The sequence below is a fragment of the Podarcis bocagei genome (genome assembly GCF_964188305.1).
Source record: "Podarcis bocagei genome assembly, chromosome: 2".
In the NCBI taxonomy this organism is placed as follows: domain Eukaryota; kingdom Metazoa; phylum Chordata; class Lepidosauria; order Squamata; family Lacertidae; genus Podarcis; species Podarcis bocagei.
In genome coordinates, this window is record NC_138126.1 from 78,658,788 (window position 1) to 78,672,101 (window position 13,314).

The 13,314-nt window shown below is 45.7% G+C and overlaps 1 long non-coding RNA gene across 1 annotated transcript in view; it reads left to right on the top strand.

The window, feature by feature from the left end:
* LOC308579958 overlaps positions 1-13,314 on the top strand; it is a 57,727-nt gene that overhangs the window by 40,186 nt on the left and 4,227 nt on the right. The gene's annotated exons all lie outside the window — the stretch shown is intronic.

Below are 13,314 nucleotides of genomic sequence, written 5' to 3' on the forward strand. Positions count from 1 at the left end.
TCCCAGTCCTAACTGGAGATGCTGGGGATCTGTAAAGCAGATGTTCTACCACTGAGCCACAACCATTCCTCATTCAGTTTCATGGCTCACGTGTTGCAAAGCATAATTCAAGGAGAGGCTGGAGGGTGTCAGAACAGGGACTTCTAATCACTCCAGGCTTATAACATAGTGGATGGCAAACGTATTGCTCTGCCAGAGGTGGATTTAGGGGAACATGACTGGTTTGGTTGCTCTGGGTGTGGAGCCTTGGGGGCACCATTGGAGATGCTGCAATGATGATTTAGAATGGTGCACAAGAAGCAGAGGTGCACTGGATTTTGGTGCACAGGAGACCGCTGGAATCTGAGTCCCCAAGATCTGCCACTGACTCTTCCTTCCCATGTTTGCAATAGCTAATTAGGAGGGCAGATCATGCCACTTCGGCTGTGCTAGCAAACCTCCCTTTGGCTGAGTCAGGTTTTTACCTGCCTTACACCTGTTGTCATAGGTGTGACTTGGCCAAAATGGAACAGGAAAGCCTGGCAGGATTAATCAGGCCCATGGGCAAGAGGTTCCCTACCCTACCCTAGGCCTAGGGATTCCCACATGCAGATTTCTCACAGCTTTCCTCAACTGTACCATGAAAGCTGTTGCCACTGAAAAATCATACTGATTCTCATCAAAGAAAACACAGCACCTTTGGGCATCTTACAGACACAAGCGTCCTTGTTTTCAGGAATCCTGCACATGTTTTTCTGTTCATTAATTTCAATGTCTTCTCATGCAACTTTTTGTTCCGAGTCAAATAACAGAGTACAAAACACATGTGTATCTTTTACATCAATCATTGTTTTCTCATTTGAAATACATGAAACTGGTGGACGGATCCTTTTCTTGGTTATCTCTTCCATGTGTTTTATCCTAAGTCTTATTCTTCCCCAGCTGGTGTGCGTACCCCATTCTTTACCTGATAGATCTGTGTCCCACAGCATCCTATCCTTTCAATAACTTTTATTCTGTGAATTGCTCCCCCCCAAGTTTTGAAGAAGATGATGCCCAAGAGGAGCCGATCACCCAATGAAACTACAAAACAATCATTTGCAGGGCACACCCCTCTCTGAGCGACATCCTGTCCCTGAAAAAGCAGAATGCGTGAATTGAGAAACAAGGGGTAGGAAGGTTCATGCAAATGCAAAGGACAGAGTGATGTCCTCACTTGAATTCCCCCAGTGTCAGGCATTTGTCATTGTTTGGCAAGCTTCAGAAATGAGAGTGATGGCTAATGATGAGGCGACAGCAAACAGAGTCCCTGGTGGTCCAGGCAGCTTGTTTCTCCTCCATTACACTGAGAGAGCCTGGCAGCCAGCAGCCAGAGACCAGCACAAGTTGAAGAGCCATCCTATGGAGCTTTCTTTCTGCCTTTTCTTTTTATCTCTTTGTTTGGATGCATAATGAAGTTGAGACAAAATAGGGAAACGAAACAGGCAGGGGGACTTGTTCTGCAGCAGCTACAAACCTGTGAAAAGTTAGCAATGCAGACAAGAGTCTCAGGGTAAGAGACACCTGGGGAAATGCCGTGTTTCATGCCATGTCCTTGTAGTGTGTGGCATGGTGAAGGAAAAGGACTTTAAGCCATTTTGTGAATACTTTTTATTCAGCAAGGTTTATAGCCTGACTACTTGATCAAAAAATAAATAGATCTCCAAGCATTTTACATAAAATAGTTATTAAAAATAACAATTAAAACAGTAACCAAATAAAAAAATGTCAAGCTGTAGAAAAGATCAACAGATTTTTAAAACAAACATGATAAAAATCATTTTTCATGTGCTACAGTCATAGATCTATCTTTGATGGATGAACTTGCATGATCATTTCGAAAGGAGTTTCCAACTCAAGAAATTACTTCTTCCTCTGGGCTTCTGCTCAATCCTGTCCCACTGTCACTCAGCTCTACAGCTCACACTTAGCACAACTTCCCTCTACAATTGATAAACACACTTAACATCAGGTAGTGAGACTGAAATTTCCTACATTGGTGTCTGCCTACAGAACATGATTTTATGACAATGAAATCCCCTGTATGCCTGGGTAATTGGCTAGGTCCATTTCAGCAATGCTAACACTGCCGGGAGGAGAGAAATTGCCTGACATAAGTTGGTAGGGAAAGGAGAAAGAGTGGCGCCTGCTGCTCCCTGAGGAAAACATTAAACATTATTTTAAAAATATGCTTAATTTACTATTAACCCAGGAGACAGAACATCTCTTCTCTCTCTGGAAAATACTGCACATTTTATAGCTTCTTAGGAAAGACTTTTAATTTTTCCCATCCCACTCTGAATACCTCATAGAATGTACATTTCTAAAAGCTATGTTGAATTTTAAAACAACAGACAAGCAAAACCCACAGTAGGCAGAAGATGCTTGAGGTAAGGTGGCATGGACAGAGAAATTAATAACTTTGTTTGGCCCCCACCCCTGACTGAGTTACTGCTGTTGCAATGCTGTGGGGATTATTTCTTTAAATTGTCAACATATCCCAGTCAGTTTCATCCATGTAAGTGTGTATCTGCTTGAAATCTATGGAGCTGAACTAGCACCATTTTGAACCCAAGCCGGGCCTGGTAACATCCATGGGCTCCAACTCCTTTCCTCTCCCACTTTACTTCTTAACACCCTGTCAGATTGACACATAAACTGACTGCCACTTGCGATTTTGAAGAATGCTTTCCCAAGATGCACCTCAGCTGAAATGCCCCCGAGGAACAAAACAAAGATGAATCGCTTGGCTGAAAGGCATCTAGTGAACAATGAGTTTTATTCATTTGTATTGCAGCCAGGCTTGGAGCAAGCAGAGCAGCAGCACCAGGTTATTTGGCAACTAGTAGAGGAGGGAAGCCATCCTACAAGCTCAGCTCCCTGCACTGAAGTGAGCATGGGGTGTACGTATGGAGAGGCTAACTGGGACTATTTTAACCTGCGTTATAGGGCTGTTGTGGGGATTAAACACCTCTGCCCTCTGCTCCTTGGAGCAAGAGCAAGCTATAAATGTGATAAATATTTTAAAACATTGCAGCCCCACAGCACATGACTAACATTACCCCTTATTTCAAAACTATTTTACTGTACAGAATAAACACCCGAATTCTGGTATCCCCAATGGCCAATCTAGAGATGTCTGTGTTTATTCAGCACACTCTTTCCCTTTTAACTACAAAATGAGGCAAGACCTTTTTATATCAGCCTGAGAATCTGGGAAGGGAAGTGAAACTTGCCCTCTCTCCCACCTTGATTCACTGTGCTTGGATGCTTTAAGCTACATTCACCCCAATCCAGCACACTTCTGGTATCAGAACTAGACTGAGGAAAACAGCTTAAAGCAGCGAGGTGTGGGATCACTCCTGAGTGCTCATGTTGATATTTTAAAAATAGAGCCCTCCTATCCCCATAAGTAAATAGGCAATGATGCACATGGCATAAGGCATACCCTGCAACATTTCTCAGATGAAAATAGGGACATCCTATTCAGTTGCTCGGTCCCTGCTCCTGCCAACCTAGCAGTTCAAAAGCACATCAAAGTGCAAGTAGATAAATAGGTACCGTTGCGGCGGGAAGGCAAATGGCGTTTCCGTGCTCTGCTCTGGTTCGCCAGAAGTGGCTTAGTCATGCTGGCCACATGACCCGGAAGCTGTACGCCGGCTCCCTTGGCCAATAAAGCAAGATGAGTGCCGCAACCCCAGAGTTGGTCACGACTGGACTTAATGTTCAGGGGTCCCTTTACCTTTACCTTTATTCAGTTGTTGTTGTTGTTGTTGTTGTTGTTGTTGTTGTTGTTGTTGTTGTTGTTTTATATGCTGCCCATATGGCTGGGTTGTCCTAGCCACTCTGGATGACTTCCAACATAAATAAATCTGTAAACATTAAAAAAACTTCCCTATATAGGGCTGCCTTCAGATGCCTTCTAAAGGTTGTATAGTTATTTATCTCCTTGGCTTGGGGGTCACATAACCAGCTTTCTATGTTCCTATGGAACTCCCTCCAACTGGAGGCAGTGATGGCCACCAGCCTGAATGGCTTTAAAAGAGGATTAAACAAAATTATGGAGGAGAAGGCCAATGGGTCCCAATGGGTACTAGCCACAATTGTCATGCTCTGCCTCCACAATCAGAGGCAGCAGTGCTTCTGAATCCCAGCTGCTGGAGTCCACAGGAGGGGAGAGGGCTCTTGTGATCAGGTCCTGCTTGCTGGTTTCCCATAATGGTCATCTGGTTGGGCACTGAGGGAACAGGATGCTGGACTAAATGGGCCATTGGGCTGATCCAGCAGAGATCTTATGTTCTTAGGCCATGTTCATTGACACAGGGAGGACAGGTTGGCAGAAGCATCACAAGGGATTGAGCCAGTGGGCATAAATTCCAGGTGTCAAGTGCCTAAATCGCCACAGGGAGGAGATAATGCTTGGGGTTGGACTACATGACCCTTTGGGTCCCCCTCAACTCTACAATTCTGTGATTCTGTGACAAGTTGGATTATTGGTCCATCTGATTTAGTTTTGCATACACTTGACTAGTGGTGACTCTCCAGGATTCCAGACAGGGTTCTCTAGCCATAGCTGTCAACTTTCTGATTTGAAAATAAGGGATCAGCAGCCTCACCTGTCCTGGGGACAGTCTACGGGATATCTAACAATCCGGGATAGCAGCAGGAAATGGCACTGGAATAAGGGAATTTCCCGCAAAAAAAAAGGGAAGATTGACAGCTATGTCTCTAACAGTCCTACCCAGGAGATACCAGGGATTGAACCTGGGACCTTCTGCATGCAAGACAGATGCTCTACCACTGAGCTACAGCCCTTCCCTAATTTGGTTTGGCTCTTTCCAGTCTAGGACTTGGCCCATGTGCCAAAACTCATTTACAGCGTGACTCCATACCTGTTTATGAGTTAGACCTTACTTCCGTACAGCTGTGCATAGGATTGCTGCCGCCCGCTGGAAAGTTACCGTGATTGTGTTTGCCCAACGATGGGGACCATGGAGGTCCAAGGCATGGAGGTCCAAGAGGCAGTGCACCTCTGTCCCTCATCATGTGGTTTTGCAAACCAACCCAAGGAACTTTAGTTGCAAAAAAAAAAAAAAGTGTGGCAGGCTGCAAGTGCCACCCACGTCAGCCAGCCGAAGCAATCCTGACATGGCAGCTCTGACAGGCACTAATTAAACTGATCTGGGTTCTATGTGGTGTGATCCTTTGCTCAAAGGAAGGATGTGAAGCAGGCATAAAGAGCAGCACGGCGGAGGAAATGGGAGAGCAGGAGCACCTAGACACATCAATAATTCAGATAATGCCAGCAGCAACAAAGGGAAAGAGGGACCAGAACTAGGAGAACAGAATATCATAAAGCTTTTTAATGGTCTTTTTCTATTAATGTCAGCTCGGTGACCATTTTTCAAGGGGGTGGAAGTTTTCCAAAACTCCGGTGGAATCTAGCAACGAAAGCTAAACTGCACCTCCCCTCCATGTGGTTGTAATTCATGGTCTCGGAAGTGGAATGTGATTGGTGCTGCTCAAAAGTGCTGCTCCATTTTAAGGAGGTTTTCCCCCTTTCTTTAAAGGAAGCCTGGGGAATTAGTACATACATTCATGGTGCAAGAAACTGGTGGCCTTGTCACAGTGAGTGGTGGGTGGTTAAGAGTATAGGCTGAAAAGCCTTTGAATTTTCTCTTGATCTCACCTTTCCACAGGCAGGCTCAAGTTAGCTGCAAAAATCCTCTCCTCATCCCACATGTGACCCAAATCTACTCCAACAGAGGGTCCCACAGCCTATATATGGGGCATATTCTGAAGGTGGGGGTGGCAGAGGAGAGGAGAAGAAATGCCACTGTGCAAGTGGAAGTCTGATGTGCAGGTGGAATGGCAGCATTGGCTATACAGTGGTACCTCGAGTTACAAACGCCTCAGGTTAAAAACTCCACTAAGCTGGAAGAGGTTGAGAACTTTGCCCCAGGATGAGAACGGAAATCGTGTGCCAGCGGCACAGCGGCAGCAAGAGGCCCCATTAGTGAAAGTGCACCTCAGGTTAAGAACAGTTTCAGGTTAAGAACGGACCTCCGGAACAAATTACCGTAAGTTTGTAACTAGAGGTACCACTGTAGCACATAATTTTTATTCTGTGCTCCGATTATGATGCAGTCTCATAAAACTTTGGGGACCCAACATGGAGTTAATCCCAGATGGGCTTAGTGCTCTGCCTACTCTGCAAGTTTGCAGCAAAATAGTGGTCAAGCACTGAGTCAATGTGACCACCAAGCATCCAGATGGACAGTTCATACCAACCCTCCTTTAAACTAAGTCTCCTTCCTTTAACAATTAAACTTTGAAAACATTTATAGAATAGATTCAGCATGAGGAGACAAAACAAGAATTGCATTGCTCACCATTACCAGAAACATCATAGGCACTATCAAACATCCAGCCACATTCCACACAGCACTCCAAATATCAGTAGATGTGCTAGCTGAGAGTAGAGTTAGGTTATTGCAGAAACAAAATACTGCAATTTGAATTCTTTGAATATGCAGTTTATCTGTAACATGAGCATTGTGACCGAATCCTTTATGGCATCTGAATAAAGCATCCTCCAGGAAGGCCCTCAGAGACCTCTGTCCTCCTTGCTTTGTATGGGATGCCAAAGTAGCCATTGGACTAAAGTTTCTTCTTGTACTGCAATTGCCACAGTTAGGATTGGGCTGCCGGTAGCTGCTGTGTCATAAACTATTTAATAACAAGCATTACATATATATGCTCACACATGCACAGGCACACGCACATGGCTAATATACAAGAAAATCAATTCAGAAAGACTTGCCAATGATTTACCTAATCATTGCTCTGGGTAAATACAACACATAGCGGGTGGGGGGGTATCTTAACAACTAGGACTGAATTCATCCCAAATATACAGGCTAAAACTGCTCCTTGTGTTCCTTTCATTTCCTATTCATGGCAAGTGTCTGCTGAGCATTCTGTCATGAATTCCACTGGGACTATGCATTAATCACATCGGTATTGTTAACAGAACCACACAAAGGCTGTTTTGGTTTGCAAGGCAGGAGATACCTTATAAACATCAAGAGGTGGTGTCAACAGAGGGAAACATGATCTAGTCCACAGAAAATGCCCCCAATTTTATCAATTTTAATGATAAAATACAAGTTTTGCTTGAAAATTCTTGTGGCCAAGCATTGGGAAGGGGAACGGAAATAGCAGATTATCTGTTAATCTGATTATGCAGATTCAGGATAATCTCTTGAGTTTGGGAGAAATACAGTTGGCCAACTGTACATCACTATTGGACACCTCCCTCACACCCTCTCTCTCCCCACACCCTTTCGCACCCTCTCTTCTCTCTCACACACACAATTTGTAGTATGTTTTGATCTACCTTTCACCCATTATACTGTTTTAGCCCACTGCATTATGCCAGTCACATCCACCCAACGTTATTTTATTCAGGAATTTGCAGGTGTCATATAGTCAGAAAAGCAGGTTGCCTGCCCTATCCATCCCAAAATAGTTGCTTCTCTCTCTTTCTCTTTCTCTCTCTCTCTCTCTCACACACCCACCCACCCACCCACACCCCTGCTGTTCTTTCTGTGTTCATCTGCCAGCTGAAGGTTGCCCACAGTCCGAAATAGGACTTGAGGGTCTCCCATGGCAGATGCTGCCACTGCTGTAGTCTGGAGACCCTCCAGACAGCCCAGGGCAAAATTTTTAATTCAGCATCAAACTTCAGCCTGAAATCTGGGAGAAAAAATGACAAGATGTCAATGTCTCTGAACCTATTTAGCTGTGCTTGAAACTTCACTGATCTGGATCAGAAAACTCCAGATAATAGGTTATAATTGTAAGCTTCCTCAGAGGCTCTGAGAGCTTTGTGCACTGGTTCTCATTGCCTTGAAGGTCAATATGACAGGGACTTTAAAGAATTAAACATGCTACATTTTCACAGGAAGCTAAAGCAAGCAGCTTTGATAGTGACAAGAACTCCAAAGGCCCTGAAAAAGAACAAGGGGCTTGGCCCCATAATACCTTCAAGAGACCTGTAAGGGAATCACAGCTGTTCGATACTATTAATGCTTCTCACCCACAGGATATTTTCATCGTACAAAGTGCTTTCCAATTGATTCGCTGTATTTCATTCTCACAAAAATCCTTTTGGGCAAACTGTCACCATTTGCATGTTACAGATGAGGAAATCACTGGGGCAGAGTCACCATTTGGAAAGCGAGTCTTTGCAGAAGTTGAGGCCAGAGGCAAAGACAATATTACAGGCCACCATTCTTTTAGAACTTTGCTCCTTAACATGTAATCAATCATAGAATGCTTCAGCAGCCCCAAAATAATTCAAGGTTCGTCATCACATTTGATGCAGACAGACTTGCAAAATTCTCAGGCCCGGTTTGAAATAAGAAATACATAATGGCGGTACTCTACTACATTTTACTCAGAGTAGACCCACTGAAATTAACTGAAGTGAGTCACTTAGGCTAGTTAATAGGTCTGCTCTAGGTAAAACATAGTTGAATACCACACTTGCACATGTTCAAATGTGAGGTGATTAGAAGTCTGTACATATTCTTTAAAATGCACTCGTCTAGTGTCGGAGAGAATGCATTGCTAGCAAACGTGGGGGGAAAGTAACACAGACCATCTTCTGTGAAAAACCCATGAATTAAAAGTGTAGGTAAAAGAGATGCGTGTAGGCAATGTATTACTTGTGCATGTATCGCTTGTTTGTATATGGTATTGCCTATTCAGGAGACTAAAATATTATTATGGTTGCAGGGAGCCGTTCCTTTGTTAGGGTGATTGCTTGCTTATGGCCCAGGTGGCCGATAGTTGACATTTTTTCAATGGACACTAATGCCTGAGATATTGTCTGGAGATCTTCAGAAAGTGCTTTGAGAAAGTGACCACCTTTCTTAAGCGGAGGGGGTCATTTACCGTATTTTTCGCTCTATAACACGCACCCGGCCATAACACGCACGTAGTTTTTAGAGGAGGAAAATCCGTAGGCATGCCACCCGTAGGCATTCCCTCCATAACACGCACAGACATTTCCCCTCACTTTTTAGGAGGAAAAAAGTGAGTGTTATGGTGCAAAAAATACGGTATATGTGCATGTAACACAGGGGAACCCAACATGGTGCCAAGGCTCCTCGCTCCTCCCAGTTTTAGGCCTTTTCTGGTTTTTGTTTGTTTTGGTTTTGGGGGATAGTTCAGGGTGTTGACAGCTTTTTAAATTATTTTAGAGTGTCAGTGTTTTGCTTGCTAGTGGGGAGTGGGTTCTGAGCATCACTGGATTCTCTACTATGAGATGGGTGTTTTCTGGTGCCCATGAGTTCCATAGATTTCCAAATGTGCCCCTTGGTCCAAAAAGGTTGGAGATGACCCCTGGTGTAACATGTAGTTCGTCTCTTAATGAAGCAACAAAGAGCTTTCATCCCTGCGACATCTCCGCTGCAACTCTAAGTGTTGCTTGGGAAAACAGTCAAATACTGGCATATCAAGCTAATAATGCTCACCACGTTCTGTTTCTTCATAGCTATGGGAAAACATTAAGCAGAGAACAACTGGATAAGAATGGGTGGGGTCTCTTGCACTTGACTAGGGCCAGTATACCCCCGGGGGAGAAAAGAGGCCTTGCAGATGTTGCACACTCTAATGAATACATTATTAATGTAATTTTGTGAGAACCTGTGAGATATGGGGATTAAAGTAGGGTTACCAGACGTCCCTGGTTCCTGGGGACAGTCTCCGGATTTGCAAATCTGTCCCTGGACAAATCCCATCCCCAGAATGTCCCCAGATTTGCAAATCTGTCCCTGGGAAATGTGGCAGTGGCAGCCTCAGCAACCTCGAGCCAGCCTGGTAGCGCAGTTGGCTCTGGCTGGCTTCAGGAGCTGCTCGCTGCTGCCGCCACTGCCAAAGGGGAACCAGGGACGTCCGACGGTACAGATCTCTTGCCCCCTTCCCCCTTTGTTTTGACTGGTCGGGGGAGGCTCAGGAGTCATGGGCGGGTGGGCACTGCCCAGGAGGGGCGCAAGGTGCATGGTTTCTCTGCCAGGCAAGGTGCAAAGCCCTTCTTTTGCACCCTGTGAAACATAAATGTGCAGAGTTTTTTATAAATCTCCTGCCCCCTTCCTCCTTTGTTTTGACTGATCAGGGGAGGCTCAGGAGTCACGGGCGGGCAGCGCACCGTTGCCCTGTATAAAGGGCTTTGCACCTTTATATAATATGCATGTGTGCTTGGGCCCAGGGTCTTTTGCCTCACCATCCCCACTACTGACTCCCTGTTGCTACTCAGCTTTAAAAAAAAAAAAAAAGTGTCCCCAGATTCATTGAAAAAAATCTGGTAACCATAGTTTTAAACAAAGACAACCTCACTGCTTGGGACTTAGCTATACCATCCTAAAAATGTTTTAATCTCAGGTCATGGCAATGTGGAGCTGGTGCAGACAGTTCTCACTGAAGTCAGCAGAAGGCAGGTAGTCTGTGTAGACTTTTTCCACCTCCTTTCGCCCCACCCCTTGCAGCTGAGAGGACAGATACTTCTGTCTCCGCACAAGGGCAGAACCACACCCAGTTTCCTTCCTGCTGATCCTTGGAGGCGGCTTCTGAATCTCATCCTCTCTGGAGACACCACCACCAGCAGCAGCAGTATGTCACCTGCTGTATATGTGGCAGCTGATGAAGAACTGGCTTCTGGGACCTGAGGGGCCTCTTTGAATGGCAAAGAGTGGATTGTTCGATCTGCACAGACGACTGACAATCACTCTCCGAGCTGTCAACACTCTTGTAGTGCCAGTGGTTTTAAGCAAAATACATGAATAAAAATGAAAGGAAGCAAAGCATAATATCAAAGCAAAAGGAACAGGAGCGCTGTTTTATCACGGTCCCATCAAACGATCCCTTAGAAACTCTTGATTGTTGAAAGAAGGCAGCTCCTTCCTGTTGGGAAAAGTGGGGATAGGCAGTGGCACATGGAAGAAAACTACACAAGAGCACAGAGTTGGTACAGAGATGCAGGTGTTTGCAGCCTGCAAGCCATGGACAGCAGTCTGTGGAATCAGGCATGAAATTCCTTCCAGACTTTAAGGGTACAGACAAAAACCTTTCAAAATACACATAGCTGAAAATTCCAAGGGGAGGTCCAGTCTCCCAGGAACAATATATGGGGGTTCTGTGCCTTCCACAACTGTGTGCTCTTCAGCCTCCCCAGATGTCGTTGGACTACAGCTCCCATCATCCCTGGCCATTGGCTAAGGTAGCTGGGGATTGTGGGAGTTGTAGTCCAACATCTGGGGACCCACGGTTGAAGAACCTTGATATACTGAGTGACAGTGTCCTCTAGGATTTCAGACTAGGTTCTCACCCAGCTGTTCCTGGAGACACGAGGCATTGAACCTGCAACTGAGCTAAGGCCCTTCTCTGAATCTCTACAACACTCACCAGTTTTCTTTGTCTGGGTTTTTTGGGGGAAGGATGTCGATGTCACTCTTCTCAATCTTACAGGGGCACTCTGGAAGGAAGGAAGAAGCACACCCTCCGTAAACAATCATATTCACAACACCAAACCCTCTTTGGGGTACAAACTTAATTTGATGATTATTCTGTCCAATAATTTTTGTAGGAGGTGGACAACTCAATGGTACTAACGACCAAGTAAATATGCTTAAGGTCGCAGCATTTGGCTGCAATCCTGTGCATGTTAACTTTGAGAGTTAGTCCCACTGAAATCAGTGGAACTTATTAATGTGTCAATGTACATGCGGAGGATCAAGACCTTACTATATCACAAAAGTTAGGTAAAGGTAAAGGTACCCCTGTCTGTACGGGCCAGTCGTGTCCGACTCTAGGGTTGTGTGCCCATCTCACTTAAGAGGCCGGGGGCCAGCGCTGTCCGGAGACACTTCTGGGTCACGTGGCCAGCGTGACGAAGCTGCTCTGGCGAGTCAGCACCAGCGCAGCACACGGAAACGCCATTTACCTTCCCGCTTGAAAGCGGTACCTATTTATCTACTTGCACTTAGGGGTGCTTTCGAACTGCTAGGTGGGCAGGAGCTGGGACCGAAAGATGGGAGCTCACCCCGCCACGGGGATTCAAACCGCCGACCATGCGATCGGCAAGCCGTAGGCGCTGAGGTTTTACCCACAGTGCCACCCGCATCCCGGGGTCACAAAAGTTATTGCTCCTCAAAGAATGGGTCAGTGGTCAGACAAAATGCCGTGCTAATAAACTGTTTGCTTAACTGTTCTTGGGTGATGGGGCTGACAAGCTGACACGAGGCTGAAAGGAGAAATCTGCCAAGTCAACACTGTATGCCTGAGGCTGATGCTGCCTCTGGCTCCCACAGAAGGCTTCGTGCGCACTGATTCCCAAAGCACCTTGCTTCAATCACAGAATGCAATCCAATGACCTCATGGTAGCCAGAAAACCAAATAGGCCCTTCCTATCCTCGGGCAATCCTGATGGCTAGGTTTCATGTGGGTGGTGAATTTGATGCTGGCATAGGTTTCCCATAATACCTTGCAAAGAAAAAAAACACCCATCCTCCTTTTTAACAGTGGCATTCTGTCAAAGGCATGAGGGGAATTATACATTGCTCTCCTTGCTAGTAGGATTTTGACTGCTCTTATGGGTGGAAAGATCTTGAGCTTTTGTTGTATGGTTGCATATTCAGTTGAACATGGCAGTAGTGTTGACGGTCCCAGCAGGAACTACAAGGGATAACAGGTCGTTCCAGAGCTCTAAACCTAGTTTATTTGAATAAAAACCAAACTAATGAAGCACCATTCAATGGCTTTGTAAAAGCAACAGGTATGAGAGTGGCAATCTAGACTGGGACTTTAGCTCTTTTACTCCCACTGCCATCTCAATCTGGATCAGCTCCCCACTCCAATCCCACCACACCAGGGGTCTGCAACCCGTGGCTCCAGAGCCGCATGTGGCTCTTTTACACCTTTACCGCGGCTCCGGGACGGATACTAGCGAGGGGAGGAGGCGCATTGTGCGCCCCGACACTCCCCACTGTGGCGGGTGCTGTACTGGCTGTGACGTCGCATGGGGGCGGTGCGTGCGTTAGTCACACACTGTCCCAACGTCACCTTCCCGCCCGCCCGCCCGCTACATTGTAAGGGGCATGTACACTGGTCACTGCATTGAAAGGGGGTATGTACGCTGGTCACTGTTTTGAAGGGGGGTGAGGAACACACACACACAAAAAATGTAACTAGTTGATTTAATATTTATTTCTATGAGGAGGAGTAATTCTGAGG